This window comes from Lonchura striata, chromosome 2, assembly GCF_050655825.1.
Source record: "Lonchura striata isolate lonStrDom1 chromosome 2, ASM5065582v1, whole genome shotgun sequence".
NCBI classification, from domain to species: Eukaryota; Metazoa; Chordata; class Aves; order Passeriformes; family Estrildidae; genus Lonchura; species Lonchura striata.
This window is the reverse complement of record NC_140704.1, coordinates 93,019,937-93,041,776: the sequence shown is the minus strand read 5'-3', so window position 1 is coordinate 93,041,776 and position 21,840 is coordinate 93,019,937. Positions and strand designations below refer to the sequence as shown.

General features: G+C 38.4%; 1 protein-coding gene across 32 annotated transcripts in view; it reads right to left on the bottom strand.

The window, feature by feature from the left end:
• Window positions 1-21,840, bottom strand: part of LOC110469722 (poly(rC)-binding protein 3) — a 497,474-nt gene that overhangs the window by 85,623 nt on the left and 390,011 nt on the right. For 4 of the 32 annotated variants that reach the window (XM_085573677.1, XM_085573675.1, XM_085573692.1 and 1 more), the window contains one exon: window positions 11,864-11,956. The exons of 26 other annotated variants lie outside the window; for them this stretch is intronic. The gene's annotated coding sequence lies outside the window, so the exon portion shown is untranslated. Of the gene's footprint in view, window positions 1-133; window positions 11,842-11,863; window positions 11,957-14,522; window positions 17,169-21,840 lie in introns of those variants that run through there. 2 more of the 32 variants (XM_085573678.1, XM_085573691.1) reach the window with 2 other exon arrangements.

Below are 21,840 nucleotides of genomic sequence, written 5' to 3'. Positions count from 1 at the left end.
ATTCTAATCAATAGCATATCCACTTTTGTTCTGCTTTACAATTAACATCACATAACATCACACACCAAGACTTTTTAAAATGAGAGTCAGAACTGCATGCAAAAGACCAATGCCAAAAAAAAAGCAGCACTACCTTTGGTTCTGCCCTCTTCTTCCTTGCAAGCCTTGCAACTGCTATGCTCACTGTTTCCCTTTCTAATAAGTGAAATTTTAATATGCTGAGAATTTTAGGCACTCAAAAAATTCACAGACATGTTTGAGCTTCTCAATATAAAGGGTCACTCTATGCTAAATTAAAAAAGACTGAATAATAACTTATTTGAACAAAGACTCTTTTTGTTTTCTGAAGTTGTTCTATGCACATTCATGTGAGAATATAACTTGATCACAGGAAACAAGAAAGCTTTGTAGTTTGCATTTTCTGGGCTTACAACCACAGTCCTGTTCAGAGTGGTCACAAAGACATCACTTGATTTTTCACCAATATTAGTAATGAAACAATCTTTTCTTGCTACTATTTAGTGTTGTGCAATTAATATAAAACTGCAATACAAGTGACATGTATTTACGAGTCTGGAAGCCTGTTTTTTGTATAGTGTTTCTTGGAGTTTCAGATACCAAGTGGTACCAGCCTTGGGCAGTGGGTGATGGTTTGCATGCTGTGCAGCTGTGCCCCTTCACAGCCAGTTCAACACAGTGCAAGCCACATCCCAGACCTGCCCATGCAGTCCTCAGCAGCCTTTTACTTTGCATTTTGGACATAGCATAATGTCCTCCATAGCATAAGGCAAGGCTGCCTCAGAGAAACCATGCTCTCAGGGCAGATCTGTGTCGTCAGTGATACAGTTGGAGGTAGAGGAGACCTACTCAAACCCTGGAAGACATCACAGTGTGCTGCTGCCATGCTGTGCAGTTCTGAGCATACACTAGCAGTCAAAAGAGCTCTCTGGCCTCAGACCAGACCCGGGTTGTCACTTACAAATAGGCCTTAAGCTAAGGCAAATTAATTTACAAAGTGTACTTTGCTTAAGAATAAATGAAACAGAGACATAAATCCACGAAGTCACTCTAGAGCTGAGGCAAAATCCCCCATACATTTTTTGCTGTTGAGGGGGGTTTTTAGTAAGACACTCAAAACCTGGGAACAGTATTATCTGTTCTTTGACCACAATGAACCACCATCTTCATTAATGCTACAATCAAAGAAAAACAGCTATCACTGCCTTTATCCAGTTACTGCTGGGCAAACATGAAAATCCGAGGCTGGAGAGGCAGAAGAATTCCTCAATCTTCTTCCCAAATAAGCTCTTTTAAGAGTCTGCTTTAAGATTCCCAGGCTATGAAGATATTGTCTTGCTCTCTACTGGAACATGAGCATATATGATGTGAGGCACCAAAGTGGCTCAGTAGCTCAGGAACAGCAAGCAATGCAAATAATTTCATAAAGCAGCACATACAGAGAGTCTTTTTGCCTTGGCACAATATCAATGACTCTGTGGATGAAGCACTTTTCATCTGTCACTGGTCCATAATTCACTTCATTTTTGTCATCCTGCATTATCATACAGTTTAGCACTGAAAGCAAACTTCATCCATCAGTTACCCTCACCTGACAACAGGTTGTGGCAAAATTGCTTTTTAAATTATTGCTACATGTAAGAAAACACGGTATAAATTATAAAATTGGAATGAACTGCCTATCTGAAGGACTTTGCTAATAAAGTTAGATGTGTTTTTCTGGCACTGCTAATACTAATTTTCACTGAGTGTATGTAATTAGTGATGTTGTCCATCAGGTGTCAAAATGCATCTGATTTGTTCGCAGTAATTCTGTAAAACCTTGGGAACATGCAGACCACACCAATCTTCATTGGGTCAGTGGCAAAGTAGTGTCCATGCACTTAAACCTGAAGCACAATTCCAAGTGTGTCACAGAGATGATGTCAGGTGAGCATTCACACATGGGTTTGCTTAGGCAGTGGGATTAGGGCAGTACAAGAGAGGCCTTAACATGATGCCTTTACCCTGCGGATACTCTCTTTCCTACTTATTTCTTCTGCTCAGACTAAAACATGGATACAATTTCCACTACATAAAACTGCTTTGTCCACTTCCAAGCTTTGCAACAACTAGAAATAATGTCATAAAAATAGAGGTACATATTCTATAACATTTGGAAGCTTGAATTAAAATCAGCACCAGTATTTTCTTCTTCCCAAGCCCTCTGTTCCCAGGACAACAGGGAACTAGAATAATGTATGAAGTCAAATTCTCAGGATGTAAAAAACAACAACAAGGCTCTTGCTTGCCTGATTTTTTGGCTGTTCAGTTTGGTTCTGCTCTGTTAAGCTAGGATGAAATCACAGCAAACACTACACTAACTCTTCTGTTAATCAACAGCCTGCTTCTCAACTGCACTTTTCATTCCCACAAAAGTGCTGCACTTCCACAAAGTATCACTTGTAGTAAGGCATTCAAACATGCTAATCGCAGCTTTGCCTCCCAGGGAGATATATGAGCTTACTCTGAATTAGTTAAAGGCTTCTGAGTTGATTTCCTTTTATTACTGTTATTACAACTTTGAAAAAGTAGAATTTGTTTTACTTTTGCCAACTTGCACAAATCCAGCTCAAGAATGGCGATGACACTCCGATATGATTTACCAAGTTACACATAACCCAGTTAGGCTGACAACAGTGTCACAAAAATGCAGAGAGGAGGGGGCAGGGAAGAAAATTTCTTCAGACGTCTGGATTTTTTCCACATTTAGGCTTGTGTGCATTGGCTATGATGGGAATAGGATAGAGAAGTGACAGCGGACTGTGCAAAGCAGATGTGATTGTAAATTGCAACACATGCAAATCCTCCAGCACAGCTTCCTAAACTATTTTTTGAAATTATGCTCACTTGTATTTTTATTGAGTATTTCAGGCTTTATTCCTCCGCTTCACTTTTATTATGCTGCTGGGTAGTTATTCAAAGATTGAAAAGTTCAGTCACAAGGCAACAGGATTCAGCACTTGGTTATTGCAAATTCCTGTTTACTGCAAACACTGACGTAAGTGAATAAAGAATTTGGGTCAAAAAAGCACGACAGAGGATGCTACCTATCTTTGTAGTGAATAGCAGGCAGCTGGGAAATTGGCAAGCTTTAGCATAAAACCAGTGTGAAACTCCTTCAGTAAGATGATTTTTTTTTACTAAAGACATTTCAAATGTTCAGCCAAAGTAAGGAAAGTTCGTGTTTCCTATCAAATTAATGCTTCACTTTCCAATAGAGCTAGGCATCTGTGGCTTGTATTTTTGTATCCACACAGCAGGGAAATTAATCTTGCTAGGAACAGCAGCACTGATTATGGTGCTAAACAAATTAGCAGAGGACTGGACCTGTAGGTCTGGGAAGAAACACTCTTCAGAACAGTTGTCCACCGCTAGATAGAGAAAGAGAAAAGATGCTGTGGAGAACACATTATTAGGATACTGCCTGGGAAGATAAGCCCTAGGGACATTGCTGCTACACTGATAACATATGATAATCTGCTTGGAAGATTCTAGGGTAATGTTATAACAAGAATAAAATTGATGATGCAATTTTTGACCATAAGTAAGTGGTGGGAGATTGTACAATATTAAGAAAAAGACATAAACCAGGCCACTGCATGAAGAGAATCTCTGGAGTGCCTGAAAAGTGTCAACAAGGCATGGAGAAAAGAACACAAAAGAAGAGAGCACCAAACCAATTTACAATGAGTCATAGTTCTCCAAAATAACACATCAACCTAAAAATATATCCAGTTGTCATCCAAACAATATGGCACTTTCTGAACCAGATCTTGAAAAGAATAAATTGTCTCCTGAAATTGAGCATTTAGATGAGACTTTTTTCAATGAAATATGTGACTGATACCTTTAAAAACAATTTCAATAGATGAACACACACGATGGTATAATGTTGCCCGTTGAAGGTGTTGCCCTCTTTGAAAATGTCACGCATCAAGAGTTGAGGGCTCTTCAGAAGTTCACATACACAGAGCACATTATGAATGCATTGTTAATATGCTAGTTGTATTTGTACACAAATTTGGTCAAACAAAGCCAGCAGAATTGTTTTTTACATTTTTTCCTGAAAATACATATCCAAATTACAAATACAAAGCCTTTAGTACCTAGATCTCACTAGATATTGTTTTCACTGGGATTAATAAAAGTCTAGAGTAAATTAATTTTTCTTATTGGTATTACTGCTTAGGGATGGGAAAGGCAGATTAGTCTCCAATTTACAGTGCTAAAAATAGTCAAATACACTTGCTGTAGGCATTTTAAAAATAGAATCTTATTTTAAAAGAAAAGAAATAATTTTTAGAAATTCCTCTAAATCCACACTTTCTTGCAAAAGTTAGATTTCAAAAACATGGATTAAAGCCCCAAGATTCCTCTAGTGGAAAGCGCTAGGAACTCTGCCATAAGAATAAATGGTAGCCACATCAATGGTAATGGAAATTGTAGGCAAATTAATTGTCTACACACATGTCTTTATTGTAAAAAATGAAATCAGGGTAAGATTGATTTGTTACAATCTAGATGTTAGGTGTTACAGAGTCCATTAGTGAAATCAAAAGTTACGAGTAAATCCATCACTGTCAATGAAGATTTATTAAATATGAGATTGTTTCTGGCATTCTTACACATGTAAAGACATTTACCTTTAGGCTACTGTTAGTCAGCCTCTGTGTGTGAGCATCAGCCTGCCATCACAATGCTCAAATAAGATATACATTTTAATCAGCTGTTTTCCTCATTTAAAGATGAACCGCTAAGCAAAAAGCTATATCCCTACTGTCGCTTTAGGATATATTAAAGAACTCAGCAGCAGGACCAAACATTTTTGCTTAAAAATTGTGTGTTAATGTCTTTTGTCCTGCTTTATTTTCTGGTCCCTTCCCCGTGAGCAGCTCTGAGCAATGAATCATCTCAATTCGTAAAAGTTTTATTGTTTGCTCCTTTTGAGAGGCACATGCTTCTTCGTCTTGTTCTAGATCTAGGTGTTTCCACCACCTCCTGAAAAAAGGGCAATAGGTTTTGGGAACTCACAGAAAGCCTGGATGCCTGTCAGCTCCAACTCCCACACCTCAAAGCAGCTCAGGCTGCTGCGCTTGAAGGAGGTGCCCTCCCTGCCACCTGGGATGGAGTGTGCTGACAGCCCAGTGTGAAGAGGGACCCTGACCTGCTGCTGGGCTTGACACACTTCTGAAATTCTCTAAAACTTCTCTGGATGACTTTGTGCTGTTATTGTCCTCAAGAATCCCACTCCTATTGCTTACCTACAGTGACAGACAGTTCCCACTGCATGATTCCATACATACAGGAGCAGAAAGTAAAGAACAAGAACCAACCTTTTCCTGTAGGACAACAGGCCCAATACCAGTACTAGTCCTGCTATTAGGGGCATCAAAAAGCTTACACAGGGAAAACAACCAACATTGTGGATAAAAAGATGTATTTCTCTAAATGCCACCCTGCTGTCCTCTCCCATTCCTGCCCACCAGCTTTGAAGAGGGCAAGATACAGCTCTTTGTGAATTCACAGGGCGCAGTTTCAGCCATCTCAATGAATGAATGGGTTGGCAGAAACAAAAGAATTGTAGCATTTTGTCCTACACACTGAACCTCAAAGGTCTTGATCTCAAAATGTCACTGGCCAGAGATGTCCAAATAAATATGCTTCAGAAGAATTGTAACCTTTAATAAAAAGATACAAGTACTTTCTAAGGATATATGACTTGAGCACTAATATAATATATATAAATAAAAACAAATCAAGCACCACAGATGGTCTTTAATGATACAGTTTACATTATAAAGCAGAATTGGATGTTTATGGACCTGACAAAGGATGGAAAAAGAATGCTTTACCTTCAAACTGCCACTAAAAAAAGCCTCCATTTCCATAGATGTGTCCCAATGCACCACATTTTCTGTAAAGAGTGCTAGAAGATCTAATCAGAGACAGGTGCCTACTGAAACACAAATCCACATCCAGTGGCTCCTTCAGTCAGCAAAACTCACCTCAATAATTTCCCTTTTTTCAGAGAACAAGCCAACTTTAAGTCCCTCTTGAACTTTTAAACTAGGGTTTAAATGAGACTTGGGAGAGGTATAGTTGTTAATGTTGACCACCTGCCTGAATGCTTCACTTAGGTATGAAGTAGATCATTCAGCACACATGTCAACAAGCCTTGTGATCAGTGGTGTCAAAGGCTGACAATACATCTAATAATAGCCAGCACAGGCACCTCCATATTCAGCACTCATTGCTAGGAGTCAATTATCCACCATCTATTCAAGGGCCTTTTGAAGTCCTTCTTGTGTTACTTGAAAATGAAATTACACCAGGTCAGGTCAGTTGAAATGGCTGGATTTCTTGTTGGCAGAAGTCCACATCTCCTTTTTTTTTTTTTTTTTTGGCTGTATGTCAATGCTAGCTGCAAACTTTTAGTTAAGCTGCAGTGTTGAATTTAATTAATTATTGATTTAAAATAAGCTTTTTAATCCAAGCTAGTATTCACAGAGCTCAGACCTCCTTGGGATCAGTCAGTTTTACCTAGCTTTGGCACCAGTTATTCTACCCAGAATTTCTCTAAGCTCAAGCTTTTAAGGGCAACTGCTCCTTGAGTGCCCTGTTACAGCCCCTGTTTTCAGACTCCCGAGGTCTGCTATAAACCTCAGTGAGATGGGAAGTTCAGAACCCTAACATTTGAGCTCCGGAACAGGGAGCACTGAGTGAGCTGCCTCAGAAGTGTTTTCACCCGGCTGTCATCCAGATTTCTTCTAATCTTTTCCATTTCAGCATCCTTCTTGTGATATAAACTCCCCATTATTCCTCTACTTTTCTCTTCTTATCCATTTAGATTACAAAACTGGTTTTTCCTTTCAGCTACCTATAAGCTGATCTGACATCACTGTTAGAAAGTCATACTCCACATGGAAAATCATCACAATTATAAGCTTTAATATTTTTTTGATGAAGAAAACAATCCTGAGAGATGAACTGCTTTGTTAGGACATGTACCTGGAAATACCTTTAAGTAATCATTTCATCAGGAGCAAAGAAGAATTTCAATTAAATAAAGAAACTATGCAGCTAAGTGGTCATATTTTATCAGTGAACACAGAGGTATGTGCCCAATCCATACATGTTGAAGAAAACATGTCAGAAAAGGGTAGGATAGCCAGCTGAAGGAAATCTGGTGCAATTTTACTGTCACTGATTTAGGTGATCTAAGGTGACCACTGCTCAGTGTCCCCTCCTGTAGGCATGGCTAACAGACCCAATGCTTTTCTGTTCAAGGGAAGGAGACACATACTAAGAGGTAAGTTAGGGTAAAGACTGAGATGTCACAATAAAGGTCCAGAAAGAGAAATGCTCAGAAACCTCAGAGCCTCTCCACGACACCAAACGATGTCTTGCTCTGCTTTATGGTCAAGGCCATTTTGCTGTGATTAGCTGAGAAGCAGTTAAATTAACACCTTTGAAATTAAGTAATAAATTTTGGGTTGATCATCTCTTTTGTGTTCCTTTCAGATAGGAAGGATCAAGAATATCAATGATATCATTTGGAGGTATTTTATGTCCTATTCCTTTGTCCCCCAAGAAAGTTTAAGACCGAGTCTTAGATGGGTGGATGTTGGTTCAGTTAAGAATACATTTATATTGAAAAACAAAGCACAACCTACATTTACAGTAAGAAAAGTTACTCCACAAAGCTGTGAGAAAGTAAAACAACAAGATCTCATTGGGGAGCTCATTTTAGAGAAAGCACAGCAGGATGTGTAGCCACAGTAAAACAATATTCAAAAAATCTGACCTAGATAACAGTATTTCTTAGTGACTAGAACTCATTAAAAACAACAGATTAAAAATGTACTGCACAGGATTCTTTGAAGCCTGAGTGTCACACTCGGATTAAATAATCAAACTTATGTAAAAATGAAAGCAACTTTTATTTTTCCCTTAACAGAAAAATAACAACAAAGAAAGCTATGAGTTCTGCTATTAAGAAGAAGTTAATAATAAGTCAGAATATGAAAAAGAGCTGTGACTTGGTAGGATTTTATATAAGTGAACACTATCCTTGGCTGTGAGTGAAGGTGACAAGCTCACAGACCTAAGTGCTGTGGGATACCAAATACAAAAGCAGAACTCAGTATAACTCTCAAAGCTTCAATACTAAAAAGCATTTCCACATCATTTTAGTGAAAAAATATGATTATTAAGTTATGCTGTCTCATGGTAGCAGAGTATCAGAATGTGTTAGGAAACATCCTTTCCTACTTCCCCGAGTGCTACAGTAAAAATCCTGACAAAAGGAATCTTGGGTGTATCCCCTCACAGGGAAGAAAGGAAAAATCAAACCCTTTAGTCCTTGAGAAAGCTTCTGAGTTGTGCTGAATAAAGCACCAGGTTACTGCTCCATTTTGGGAAAGTGCTTCAATGTTTTTGGACTCAAAATTAAGCATGTGCTTAAGCACTGTACTAATGCCAAAATGCTTTTCTATCAAGCCCATATTAACCTTGCAAGTAGAGATTGTTTACTTTAAATGCTTTACTTTTGTATAAACATGAATAAGGATGAGATTCATAGACTTACAGATTTTTTTTTTTCTGTAAAAATAACATGATGCATCACAAAATACCTTGTAGTGTAAATTCAAAACTTTAGATCCCTGCAGAAGGTCCTCTGGAAAGCTGAAAGACAGTCTCCCAAACCAACAAAAACAATAATCAAATCTCTAGCTCACAATTTGCTAAAAAAGGGGAAGAATTATAGAACAGAAACATGCCCTCATGCTTAGCACATTTGACAAATTTGACAGTTTCTTAAAAATTACTTCAGAAGCACCTTTGAAGTGTACAACTCCCTAACAGCTATTGACTGCATGGTTAGTCATTTGTCATATAAGAGTATTTACTTTTGCCCTGAATCAGTTTCAGGAGTGAAACTAAGATATTATCTCTCAGAAAGCACTAAAACAATACAGGTAAACGAGTGTGCTCCATATTTGTTGTTATTTATTTACTACTTGTATTTAGTATAAGCTTTTTAATTAACCATCAAGATTTTCTAAACAAATTCATTAAAGGAGCTCCATAAGAAGATGACTACAGTTAGGAGCTCATAGAGGGCTCCTTCATTCCCTGAAGATAGCACAGCCCTGGTCAACCATGCTACAGGAAAGGAATGGTTCACTGCAACTTCTCCAGTCAGGACTGTAAGCTCTCTGCAAAGCAATTCTTACAGGATTTAACAGCGGTGACTGAAAAGGTTGCTGGTTCTCCCATCCTATTCCCACACCACTCCACTGCCACAGTTACATCTGATGAGTTAGTGACTCCCAAGTTCCACGCCGCCTCAGCTCACAGCTGCCTCAGGACCAAATAAAACCTGAAGGTGAATCACACTGCCCTCAAGCTAGGAGCTGCAGTGGCTGGGGAGCAGGCACACTAGTTTTTGCTATTTTTACCTCAAGGATAAGAAATTCCAACAGAGGCAGGGCAAAGTAGATGGCAGTACCTTCTTAAGCTGCCTCAGCCTGAATCAATGGAGCTCTTCAATCACAGTCCACAGAGCAAACCCCAGCCTAGTTCCCCATCTGCTCCATAGAAGTAATCTACAATAGGATTTGCTAAAGTATATTGGGATTTGCTTTCTTTTGTTGGCCAAATCTGAAAAATCTCTTGAATTAAACTTTTTATAACTCAATTTCACCAAGCAGATGAAATTTCTAGGACAGACAGTTCTGCTCAGTAAAGCAGCAACCTGGATGGCTTTGGATCTTGGGCAAATCTGCAGAACAATCAAAATGAAATCTGACTGAAAGGATTTTGTGTGTATTTTGTAACTGTACTCTTGCATTTTAGAGCTACTATTTTAAGGCCTCACAGACTTTCATCTTGCAAGGCCAGTAATCTAGAGAAAAACTCGGTATTTTGGAATGAGTGCTTTTCCACCTGGGATTCATGCAGATTGTCCCAGAAGTCCTAACACAACTGGCAGCTGTTCAAGTGTCTCTAGTGACAGCTACTCCCTGGCAGTCATCTGCAAAATCTCCCTAGCATTTGCATTCTTACCATCCAGAGAAATTAATTATTTCACTGTGTTCAGACTTTAAGCCTACATGTTAGGTAAAATTGCTACAAGGTACTCCTGTTGCTTCAAAACTCTCTGGCAGCAGCCTTTTGCTGGATGCTGATTTACTGTGTTTGGTATATGGCATTTCTGCATAGTTTCCATCATGTGGAAGTTCAAAACATGGTTAACAGGCTGGATGGCTAACACAGGCTATGCTGCTTTCCTAATGTCAGAGTGCACGCTGCCTTCATCCCTCTGCCCAAGAGCGGAAAGTTAACGTTGCTCCCAGTTTTTACGCCATTTCTTTCTACTCCAGAAGCTCTGAAAAAAACCTGTTCCAAACCTTTTGCATGTTTTACTGTTCATTCAGAATCATGATGCTTTTTTCCTGGATGGCTGTTTCTCCCATTTCCACTGTACAGTACAGAAAAACCTCCCTACCCAATGCTCCAAATAACTGATTTGGGCTCTACATTAACCTTTGCAGCTAAAACTGTCTAAACTATTTAATGCTTAATAAGGAAGTTTCTTCTTTCATGCATGAACCTGAGGTTTCTGCTTTTAGACTCTTGAGCTCCAGAAAAGAGCACACAACTTGCTGTTTCTTTATAATTGCTTACTTCATTTCACATGAGGTACTTTTGTGAGGAACACTTCAGTATGAGTTAGGATCTTCAAAGCTACTTTACAGGTGAAACAAGAACACTAAAAGATGAACAACTGCAATATGCTATGACACTCCAAGTAAATTGAATTATATTAGGTAAGGATAGTGTCACTTCAGCTCTGGAACAGGAGCTTGTTCTTTGGGAAAGTGTATCTGATCTCTAATACACTAGAGGCAAATTGGGAGCAACGTCAGGACATTGGATGGAATCTATTTACATCAGTGACAGAATAGAAGATGACCGGTTTTATAGAACATACTTGAAAAATTGAAGCAGCCCTTAGGTCTCCTCTCCCCAACTCTGAGCCCACACAGATTCCCAGGATGTAATTCAGGGGGAAAACAAACAAACCAAAACTATGACTCTCACCTGCATCATCTGTTTTTCCAAGATTTTGTTCCGGTCCTAACACAAAACTTTTTTTCACACTAAGGTCAGCAAACAGATAGCCAAACATCTGTATTTCCTTGAATTTTCCTTTGTTTTTTCCATAGGAAAGTCTGTCCTTAAAAGACTGCCCAAAATCTGTACTTAGGCTATGACTAAGTATTGCTTTGGATCATGCAACCCCAAATTCAGTAAAGCAGTTAAATTTATGTTTTGGTTTTTACTGCTCAGCTAAATACTTACCTATACGTATGGGTCTCACTGAAATCAGATTTAAACACATAGTTACTTTTACACAAGAGAGACAGACTTAAGCATTATGTTCAACAGCTCTTTGGAGATGGGACTTAAGCAAGTCATGGCAAGTAACATATTAAATCAATAAGTACTGCTCTCTGCTTCTATGATAGCACAGTAATTAAGATGTAGCTGCAGAAGTGGCAAATCATACTCTGTACTCCACAAAAAATATAAGTTAATGTAATTGAAGTACTTCAGACATATTGTTGGTTGTACCATGCTCCCAACCCTGTCTTTTGGGATTATTTTGTCTGATTTACTTCACCAGGAACAGATGAGTCCCAATTTCCACATGAAGAATTGCTCCCATAATTGGGAAAGAACAGATTTTCAAGTTCAGATAAGGTAAAATTAATGTGCCAAAATGCAGGTAACTCACCTGAAGATGAGCCCCCTCAGACTACTGTCATAAATCATCATTACTTCAGTCCCTACTCCAGACACTGGAAGAGGCTGTCGTTTAAGCCATTGTCTGAAACACAATTTTGGTGACTGTAAAATCTCATCTGATCCACAAGTATAAATCCAAATTAGCCACAGTGACTGACAGTTGTATTGTTCTCAAAATCCTTTATATTGAAAAAGTTGATGTATGTAGAATTTACCATCAGAAATAATATCTTAAAAAGAATTAAAATCTCACTGCAGATGGAGAATAGTAAATGAATTTCAAATTATTTTAGAAAAGCTCTTTTGCATTTACTAAAACAATGAGTTTTAATACCCACATCTCAGGCTTGAAAGCCCAGAGATAGGTCTTTAGCAAGGTAGAGGAGCAAGTGGAGATCAAGTAATAGACACACGTATAACCTAATTCTGTGATAATCGTCACATTATGATCTCCACAAACATGTATATATATTTTTTTAACTTTATAATGTGTATACTTTATGAGGACATTAAAAATATATACATGAATTATTCATAACAATATTAAAATTGAACTAGGGTGTGCATCAAATCAATGGAGTTTCCAATTATACAAATCTTAGTACTTCCAAAAAAAGTACCATTTCCTTTTAATCTTATGATTTAAATTAAAAAGATACTGAAAGATACCTTAATCAAAACACACAAAAAGCACCAGTTAAACCAGTAAAATATAAAATAGTTTATTTTATAAAAATACTGGTCTCTGCTTCGCTTGTGGTAGTGCTCTTCAGACTTATTACTGCAATTCTCTTTCAGTTTGGTTAAATGTCAATGCTCCAATTACTTTAATAGTCAAACTGTGTGCTATTTTCACCACAGAGTCATTCAGGCTTGTCATGTTTGACAAATCCAGTAATTGAGATGAACTCTTGGAGAATACTGACATGTAACCAGTCATTTCCTACTGCAGAACATTGACCTCTGCAGCACAAATCACAGAGGATTTATTCAGCAGCTTGAAAAAACAAACAGGCTTGTTAAGTTTAAGATCATAATTTCATACATGTCCATTCATTTCCTTATTTATTCACTTTCTGTTCCACTAGGGTGGGAATTAAAACATCAGGAACACTTTCAATAACCAGAAAAAATGACTTCATAAAATATTCTGAAAAACTATTGTGAATTAAAAATGGCCTAGTAGATTATTAGAGGCTGAATGCACTGTCAAATGGCATCAAATCCCCCCTCAGTGCTCCCTGTCCCCAAGCAGCTGCACCCCACCCCAGCTTCAGCTCATTAACAGAAGAAAGTATTATACTAATTACATAAAGTATTTATCAACAATGATCATTTCAGTTGTTCCAGTACATTAACCCTTGCTGGGGCCTTTTTATTTTTACTGTATTTATTTTTCTCCCCCATAAGGTGCTGCAGCCAGTGTGTAACAATGCACTAAAACCTCAGAACTCTCCTGATTCACCTTGGATTCACTGAACCAAGCAAAAGGAGTGCAAAACCTACCAAGTGTGCACTTGCTGGGCTGGCAGGTCCTTGGGTGATGCCTCTGAGACAACCACCAGTGTTTTACAGGTCTGAACAGACACAAGCACATCACATTTGTATTGAAAAATAAGTATTTTGCAATTACAGCTTGTTGCAAAGGTAAGGATGAGGATCTAGTTCAAATGCAATTCTGAAGCTTCCCTGTGATCAACATTAACTGGGGACCTGATGCTATTTTTGTTATGAATGACACTACAGACCTTAGTACCAGAATTCATCCTTTCTTTGGATGAAGCACTACCATTTCATATTATGAAATTAATGAAATTAACTCCCCCTCAAAGCAGGAACCCCAAAAAAGAAGGAATTGTGATCAAAAGCAAATATAAGAAGAAATAATTGACACAGATAATACCAGCTTCCAAGAAATGACCTTTACAGTTGCCAAAATTAAACATCCTCTTGAATGCTTCTAACTGCCTTCATCAGAGACAGTGGATGGTCTAGGACACACATTACCAAAACAGGCTTATAAGAAACCTTGCTTCATGTCCCCTCTCCCACAGACTTTTTGCTTGATCTTTGTCAAGTGAATTCATTTATCTATTTTATAAACTGATAGACTGTTCTCCCCTGGAGCCTTTGAAAGAAATGTATTAAATATCACAGGTCACTTAGCTTCTGCAGGGGATAAAGACCTCTTACATACTAAAGACAGCATGTCCATATAATTTTTTAATATATTCTAATTCACAGGCAAGTGTATGGCAACCACCAAGATGAAAGGACATCAGAAAACATCTGAGAAGGCAGAACTAAGACCAAAAAAAACCTTAGTAGGAAAAGAAAAGCTAGAAATTACTTGTACAAAATTCTATTTTCAGGAAAAAGAAAGTGTTCAAAATCCCAATAAAAGCGGAAAGTCAACAACTAAGCAGTTCTACTCTGTTTAAATTAATATACATTTATCTCCATACTGTTTCTTTCCAGTATAATTTTTTCCATTAGGTGTGCACTGCCCACCTAAAAGACAGAAACCAGGAATCTACTATGAGGCTACTTGGAGCATCTGGTAGTACAAAGCCTTGGAGCTGGGGAGCAACAATAATCCTCCCTCAATGCTGAGGTGATGTAATCCACATCAAAGGAAGGCACTTAACTGTTCCTTCAGCTGGGCACTGCAGATTCCAGCCTTTTCCATGGGAATGCACAAGATCTTCTCCAAAGATGGTGGCTAGTTACTCACACATCATGCACTTGAACAGAAATCAGCCTGTGGTACAGGGCACAGCTGACTGAAGCAATTCAGTGCATTTGCCTTGAGGAGTCTGACTCCGAGAGCAATGGGAGGACTGGCTCTCAGTACCAGTCCTTTCCAGTCTCACAATCCTCCCTGTCTCCACTGGTCACACACCCTGTGTCCATCTTTACTCAGCGAGTGCATTTGCCGATATCATGAATTAACTTTCTGTCTCTTCGCGTGACACAAATCCAGTTGAGCCTCGTAACAAGGAACAATCAGCACCAAGAAGGTCACAGGGAAGACCAGGTGCTGTCCCAAGGTGCTGCAAGCTGGATAGCAGCGTTCCCTGAAGGCATCACAGTCTCTTGCACCATCTGCATGCGACTGCAGCTGCCAAAAGGGCTCCCCTAAGCATCAAAGCACTACAGAGTCCTGATCCACAGAGCACCTCTAGGCACCACCACAGTGCAGAGAGGACAACCCTTTGAGTTAATTACAAGTACCTATGGATAATGTGCATTAGGAAGCAGGAAGGCTGCTACCTCTCCAAGGCAGTGCCACAAAGCCTGAAGAACAGCACATGTAACACAGTGGTCAGTGCCCTGCCCTCCGCTCCCTTACCAACCGAGGGAAAACAAGCCACGTCCCATCTGCCAATGTGTGCTGGGCATTTATGTACTTTTAGATTTATTTACTTCCTTCTTCCCCATCCACCTGCCAGTACATGACCATATTACATCACTACTCCAGACAACCTCATCCCCCATGCTCCTGAGCTGATAAAGCTTTTCCTTCCAGATATACCAGCCTAGCTACTCACACTCCATGGCTTCACCAGCTCCAGCAACAGTCGACCTCTGGCAGATATCATTTGCCTTTCTATCAACATGGAGAAAAGCAACATGCTGACTAAGCACACCAAATATTGGAAGTCTGCATTAGGCTGCAGGCAGAGCTTGAGATGTTGGTTATTGTATATGAAGTTATGAACACTCATCTGACAACTGCTCAGCCCAGCTTTGGGAAATGGGGGAAAAGGTATTCTCCTGTCACAAGATGCAGTAAATCCCAGTCTCATTCCCCTTCCTTCTCCAGTAACTTCAAGCATGGTCTGATGCATTCAGGTGTCTGTCCCTCTTCCTTCCTGCTATAGCTGCAGAGTAGATTCTCACAGTTGTACAAAAAAAACAGGACTGCAATCCTGATTGCAACTCCCACACTTGTCATGACAACAACAAATTGTAGACCACAACAGGGAGCAAATTTTCCAAACAAACTGGAACATGATGACCTTCAGGATATGATTAAGGAAAGATGACCCTTCTGACAGAGGGGCTGCACTGGATGCCCTTTTGAGGTGCCTTGTAGGACTCCTTCCTATGACTCTGCTTGCAAAGCCCTATTTATTGGACAGCATTTGTGGCAGAGCTTGCATTCCTAGGTATTACACTCAGTATTATTTGGCCTGATAATCCATTATTTACATAAGGTTATTGATCTCATCTGGTCACTAACACACAATTCAGATAATTTTCCATGACTACTTAAAATTTTATTCACAAGTAAATAGGGACAAAAAGTGACACTTATGAGCTGGTGGCTAATAAATGAGGAAGTGTCTGAGACACGCTTTCCAAGATTTCACCTATTTTGCCATACAAACAAGACTACTGTCCAGGAGATGGTTGCTAATGATTATAGAAAAAACATGCTATAGAAATCTCCAGACTCAGATATGGGTTTTTTTTCCTGCCTCAAGAAGTTTGTCTTTTAATAATCAGTATTTCTCAAGAAACATTTTAAGGCCTCAGAGATGGTCAAAGCCAGTTTTTGCTGACTGATTCAAAATCAGCCATATCTCTTCTGACAGTCCTGAAAACAGATTATAACATCCTATTTGGGTTTTTTTGAGGCCACATCCTTCTCTGCAATCAAAGTCCCAGTGAGTCAGATGTCTGAACACCTAGTCTGAAAAAATGGCTTTGCTCTTGCAAAAAAAGGCAACAGTGAGGGCAAAAATAAAGCATTATCTAGGATTTAAAATTGGGAAGGCAGGTGACTCAGAGGAGCAAAAATGAATAAGCATGGTTGTGGCTTATGCCTTCCAAAGCTGGTTATTTGCAGGGTGGCCTGCATGACAGGTAGGTAGGTTTGTTGAATTTCAGAAGACTCCAAGATGGAAGGAGACAAAATATTACTTGCAATATATATTTAGGGATGTATTTTTAACACTGTAACTCTTTAGGGACAAAGACAGGACAGACATCTTGCTGTTTAGTGGAAGAAAAAAATACTCTATTAGGAGTTTTTGCCCAAAGCTCTAACAATTTAAGGAAGTACCAACAGCCTTACATCAATAATTAGATCAACAAGGGGCAATGAAATGTAAGTTTATTTACAGACAAGAAAACAAATGCATGCTGTGTGCTATTGATCATATTCAAATGTTTAACTACACTGTATTTAAAGTGTGATTTTTTTTTTCCCCAGTTACAGATTAACACACCTTTTCTAAAAAACAAAAAAAAAAACAAAAAAACAAAACAAACAAACAAACAAACAAAAAAAACAAAAAAAAAAAAAAAAAGTGGATTTTTCAGAATATTTAGACTATTTTAGGATTCACAGGGTGGGGTTTCTTTTTGGTTTTTTTTTTTATATTATTCACAGATAGTTGACTCTATGCTGTCTTATAAAAAAATTTAAAAATACCCTAACATATTCTAAGTGAAATGGTTTCATCTATAAAGCGTGTCATAAATTGATGTTAATAATACCTAATAAAGGACTTGTTAACACATCTGGAATCGAAAGCCAAAGGGCCCAACGTTCCCTGAACATTAACATATTCCTCTAAAATCAAAGTAACCATTTCAATCTCAGAAATAATTAGTTTTGATTATGTTCTGAAGACATTTGCTCATGTTAATATAAGTGATTTTTAATATTCCTTTTACATTTACATTGCTAACAGCTGTACTAAGTTCTTTACAGAACAGATGAAATCCTTGCCGTGGCAGGCTGGCGGCAGGAACACAGCACACGCGCTCCCGAACACATCTGTGCGCAATGCTATTACAGAGTGTGTTTTCTTCAAGTGCCACTCGCAGCCTCACATGGAGGAAGGTCTGTTCACACCAGCCCGCAGCCCACAAGTTACAGGTAAAAGGGAAGATCCTTTGGGATCTTGGTCCTAACAGGATATAAAGGGCACCATGGGTGATTCCTCCCATGAGCATGGCAAACTGAGATGAAACACTCCCATTTCCCCCACAGTGATGGCCTCACAAACTTAGGGATGTAGAGGATAATAAAAGAACATAAAGCAGTCAGGGCTTGGTGATACTAAATGAGATCTTTTAATCATATTTGCTTTATGTGGCTCTGGTAGCTATGGTGCTTTCGGGAAAATCTTGTTTGAGTTGCTAGAACATAATATCAAAGCCCAGACTGAGATTTTTTACATTTATTCTGAGAATTTATACCATTTGGGCCATTCTAAGAGAATATATCCTATGCCACTTTTTATTTTTTAGCCATAAAATTTGTGGTTATTTTAAAGAATTTTTAACATATAAACATGCATAGATAATTATAATATGCAATCTATTTTTTATAAGTACACTTGTATATAATTCATATAGTATGTAATATATTAAATGTACATTTATACAGTGTGCTGTACTATGCCCTTTTTCCTTAGTACATTGCAAAATTCTTTGTATTGGCTAAACAACAAGAAACAATAGAAGATGTTACTTATTTATTACGCATCTTGGGCTTGCTATGTAACTATTATTTTTTTCCCCTTTTACATCAATTTAAATAAAGTGAGAGTGCTACACAATTCTAAAAGTGGAAAACCTGAACAATGAACTGTACAAATAGAGGTGTACTGTACCATGATAATCTAACATCTAACCTCAATATCATAAAAGCATTTTAAAGATTTGATCTGCATATTTATTTGTTCCCCTTTCAATCTGGAAAAGTGGAGTGGCTGTTGAAAATACGCTGTTTTAATTGTTCTCAAACATCTGTTGAATAACTCTTTAGAAAATATGAAATCAAAAGGGTATCTTTAACAGACAGTTTATTTTTTATATCTCCCTCATATGCACATTCATAAGTGTATATTACATACATCAACCACTAAAAACTAATAGGAAACTGCAAATTGCTTTGAGTAGAAACTAAATTTTATTCCTAAAGGTACAAACTTGCAGATACTGACTACACTGAAAATTAAGCTAACAAAAAAGTTTCCAAATGAGAAGGAAAAAAAGAAAGAATTCTTCACACAATATAAATAAATAATAAGGTGCAAAAACATATGCATACACACACAGACAGAGGAAGCCTGTCTATAGTAAGAAATTATTTAGACTAATGTTTCTGGTTGGTTTTCATCCCACCAGAACCTTATCAACAAAATTATAACCATGTATTACAGACTGCCTACTTACTGTTAAGACACACTTAATCCTGCCAAGGCCATTTCTACAGCAAACATTATCAGTGTGTAAACCATAAATGAACAAAATTACCATCTGCACACTGAAGAACAGAATTGCAAACATAATTATATCTCTTACATGTATTAAGTACACAGTTGTTTAAAATTTGGACTTACAACCTGTTTTTCAAATAATGGATTCAGTCTGCTTCCAAGTCACCCAGCTAATGGCTGTAATAAGTAACTATACCTCTTAATCAGAGAATGTCACAATAAGCATAGTGCATCTATCTATCTATCTAAGCTTTTTTGGTCATGTTATTATGGTTTATGAGCAGTTTTACCAACCATATGTTATGCTGTCATGTTCTTCTAAAAGCTGGTTATTAGGATTAAATGGAGAAAGTGAAATATGAATGTCTGTATAAATTGCAGAGATGAATGCTGCTAAAAGCAAGGTGTCCTAGGTCAGAGGAAGACATGTCATATGTTGCAGGGCATGCCAGTTATTTCAGCAGGAAACCCACACAATTTACTTGGACTCTGTCAGGCTTTCTGACTCATTGCCACAGTTTGGCTTCATACGGAAAACAACAGCTGATCCTCATTTGTTTCTACCCTAACATGTACTATGGCCCAAAACACTAGAATCAATCTTTCTTCTCACTAATTTTAATGCCAGATGCAGTAATGACTGTGTTATTAATCACATTAAGACCACCATACCTCATGAAAAATTATTGATATCCCTTTCTGACCTTAACAATACATCAAAATTCAGAGGACTACTTTCATTAGAACAAAAAGCTCACAGTGAAATCAGACATCCTTAGGTGCAGACACCTTCACGTTTGGTACAAAATACATGAGATGCACAATGGGTTACAACTAGAAAACAAAAGAAAACCCCAAAAACCCCAAACCCCAAAAGAACCTTCGATGTGCAACTGACAGTGAATTATGACTTGCATAAGAACCAAAATTTTAAGGCTTTGGGGTGATGGAGGGACAATTCTCATTCTGTCACATTTTAGCGGAAGGAAACAGGAAGCAGTTACTGTGCTCTGCTCAGCACTGAGGAGGCCACATTTGATGCTTTGGTGCATTGCACTTGCAGGAAGTATGGAGAAACTGGAGAGAATGTATAAGAAAGCAACATATTTAAGAGAGCTCCTTAAGGATCAGGAAGGAGACTGAAATGTGGGGTTTCCTTGTAAAAGATGAGAGCTTTCCAAGAGAAAAATTTTTTTATAAATGAGGAAATGCTGTTTTTCTCTGTATCTGGACAAAAAAAAAAAATCACTGATTTAACTTGCAATTAAAGAAAAAAAACCCCAAAAACCAAGGAAAAAAAAGAAAAAAGTAATAATGTTGTAATTATGATTGGTAAGAGAGCAGACCTTCCAACTAAATGGATCACAAAACAGAGAAATAGACTACTGCATGCAATTGACTTCATTAACAGATTTTTAAGGAAGAAATTCTGGAAGAGATAAGGTAGCCATAAATAATTCATCTAGCGGAACTAGGTGACCTTTAGAGATCTCTTCTAGAAGAAGGAACATAAGAACCATGGTGGTCCTCAAGGCAGATGGGAAGAGATGAGCCCCTCTTCTCCTGTAGCATGGCTTTCCATCCCAGATGAAGAAGAAGGGCTGGAAGGGCTTGATACTCCCATCCAAAGGCCTGGAGGAGTCGCTCTCCCAACTTTTCTGCCCTCCAGTCTTGTATTTCTGAGACTGACAAGATAGGGTGGCATGACAGAGCTGAATGGCAGAACTTCCCTTTTTTTGCATGCAGCAGAGTCAAACAATGTAATTTCTTCAGGCAAAGTGGCAATGTGTAGACACACAGCATTCCATACCAGTCTTTTTGTGACCTTATGTGCTGAATGAGCCCACAGCTGGCTGCTGAAATAACTGGGATGCCAGCTGACAATGCACAGCACCAGCACTGTGTGCTCACAGTGCTGCACCTACTAATGAGCTAGGCTGCTGTGCTCCGCGGTAGCTGAAGTTTCTATGGAGCTTTTATCTTCGGCTTCAGTGAGTTGCAATAATCCAGCCTGGTTGTGCAGAACGCGTTCATCACTACAGCTAGATCAACTCCAAAGAAAAGGGAGCATAGTTTCTTGAACAGCCAGAAGTAGAATAATTAATTTCTGACTATTTCTGGCATCTTGGGATTGAAGTACCAGCTAGATTAGAATGCTGCACAGAACACATAAACCCTTGAAAAAGGAAGGTCAAGTGCTTTCCCAGCGAAAAGGGGTCAGTGCCTCTTCTACTTCCACCAAATCAGTCACACTAGATACACTGCTATGCTGTGGCTTGGATACACCACAAGCCAGCCACTCTTGCTGAGTAATTTAACAGGATATTGTGATCTACACGTCAAAACCAGTAGGAAGATCTAGTATGGATGTTAATATGATTTAGAAGGTACTTTGCAGTAGCAACAGCTAGAGACACAATTAGGTCCCTGTCTCTGCTAGTCAAGGAAATATAATAGAAGATTAGTATAAGTAATTACATTACACTGGTCAAAATAAAAGAGCTAAGTACTGCATTTTCTTTCGTGTCTGTACTCATTTGCCTGCTTCAAGTGGCAGTTCCTTAATGCCTTAGCTGTGATAATACACTGTGGAAGCTTTACTGCAGGCGTACCTTTACTATTTTGTTCACTTCTTATGAAACAAAACTAAATAATGGCAGCACAAAACAGTACTTTTCAACATATGCCAGAATAAACACATCTCTGATACACAACAACCAAACAT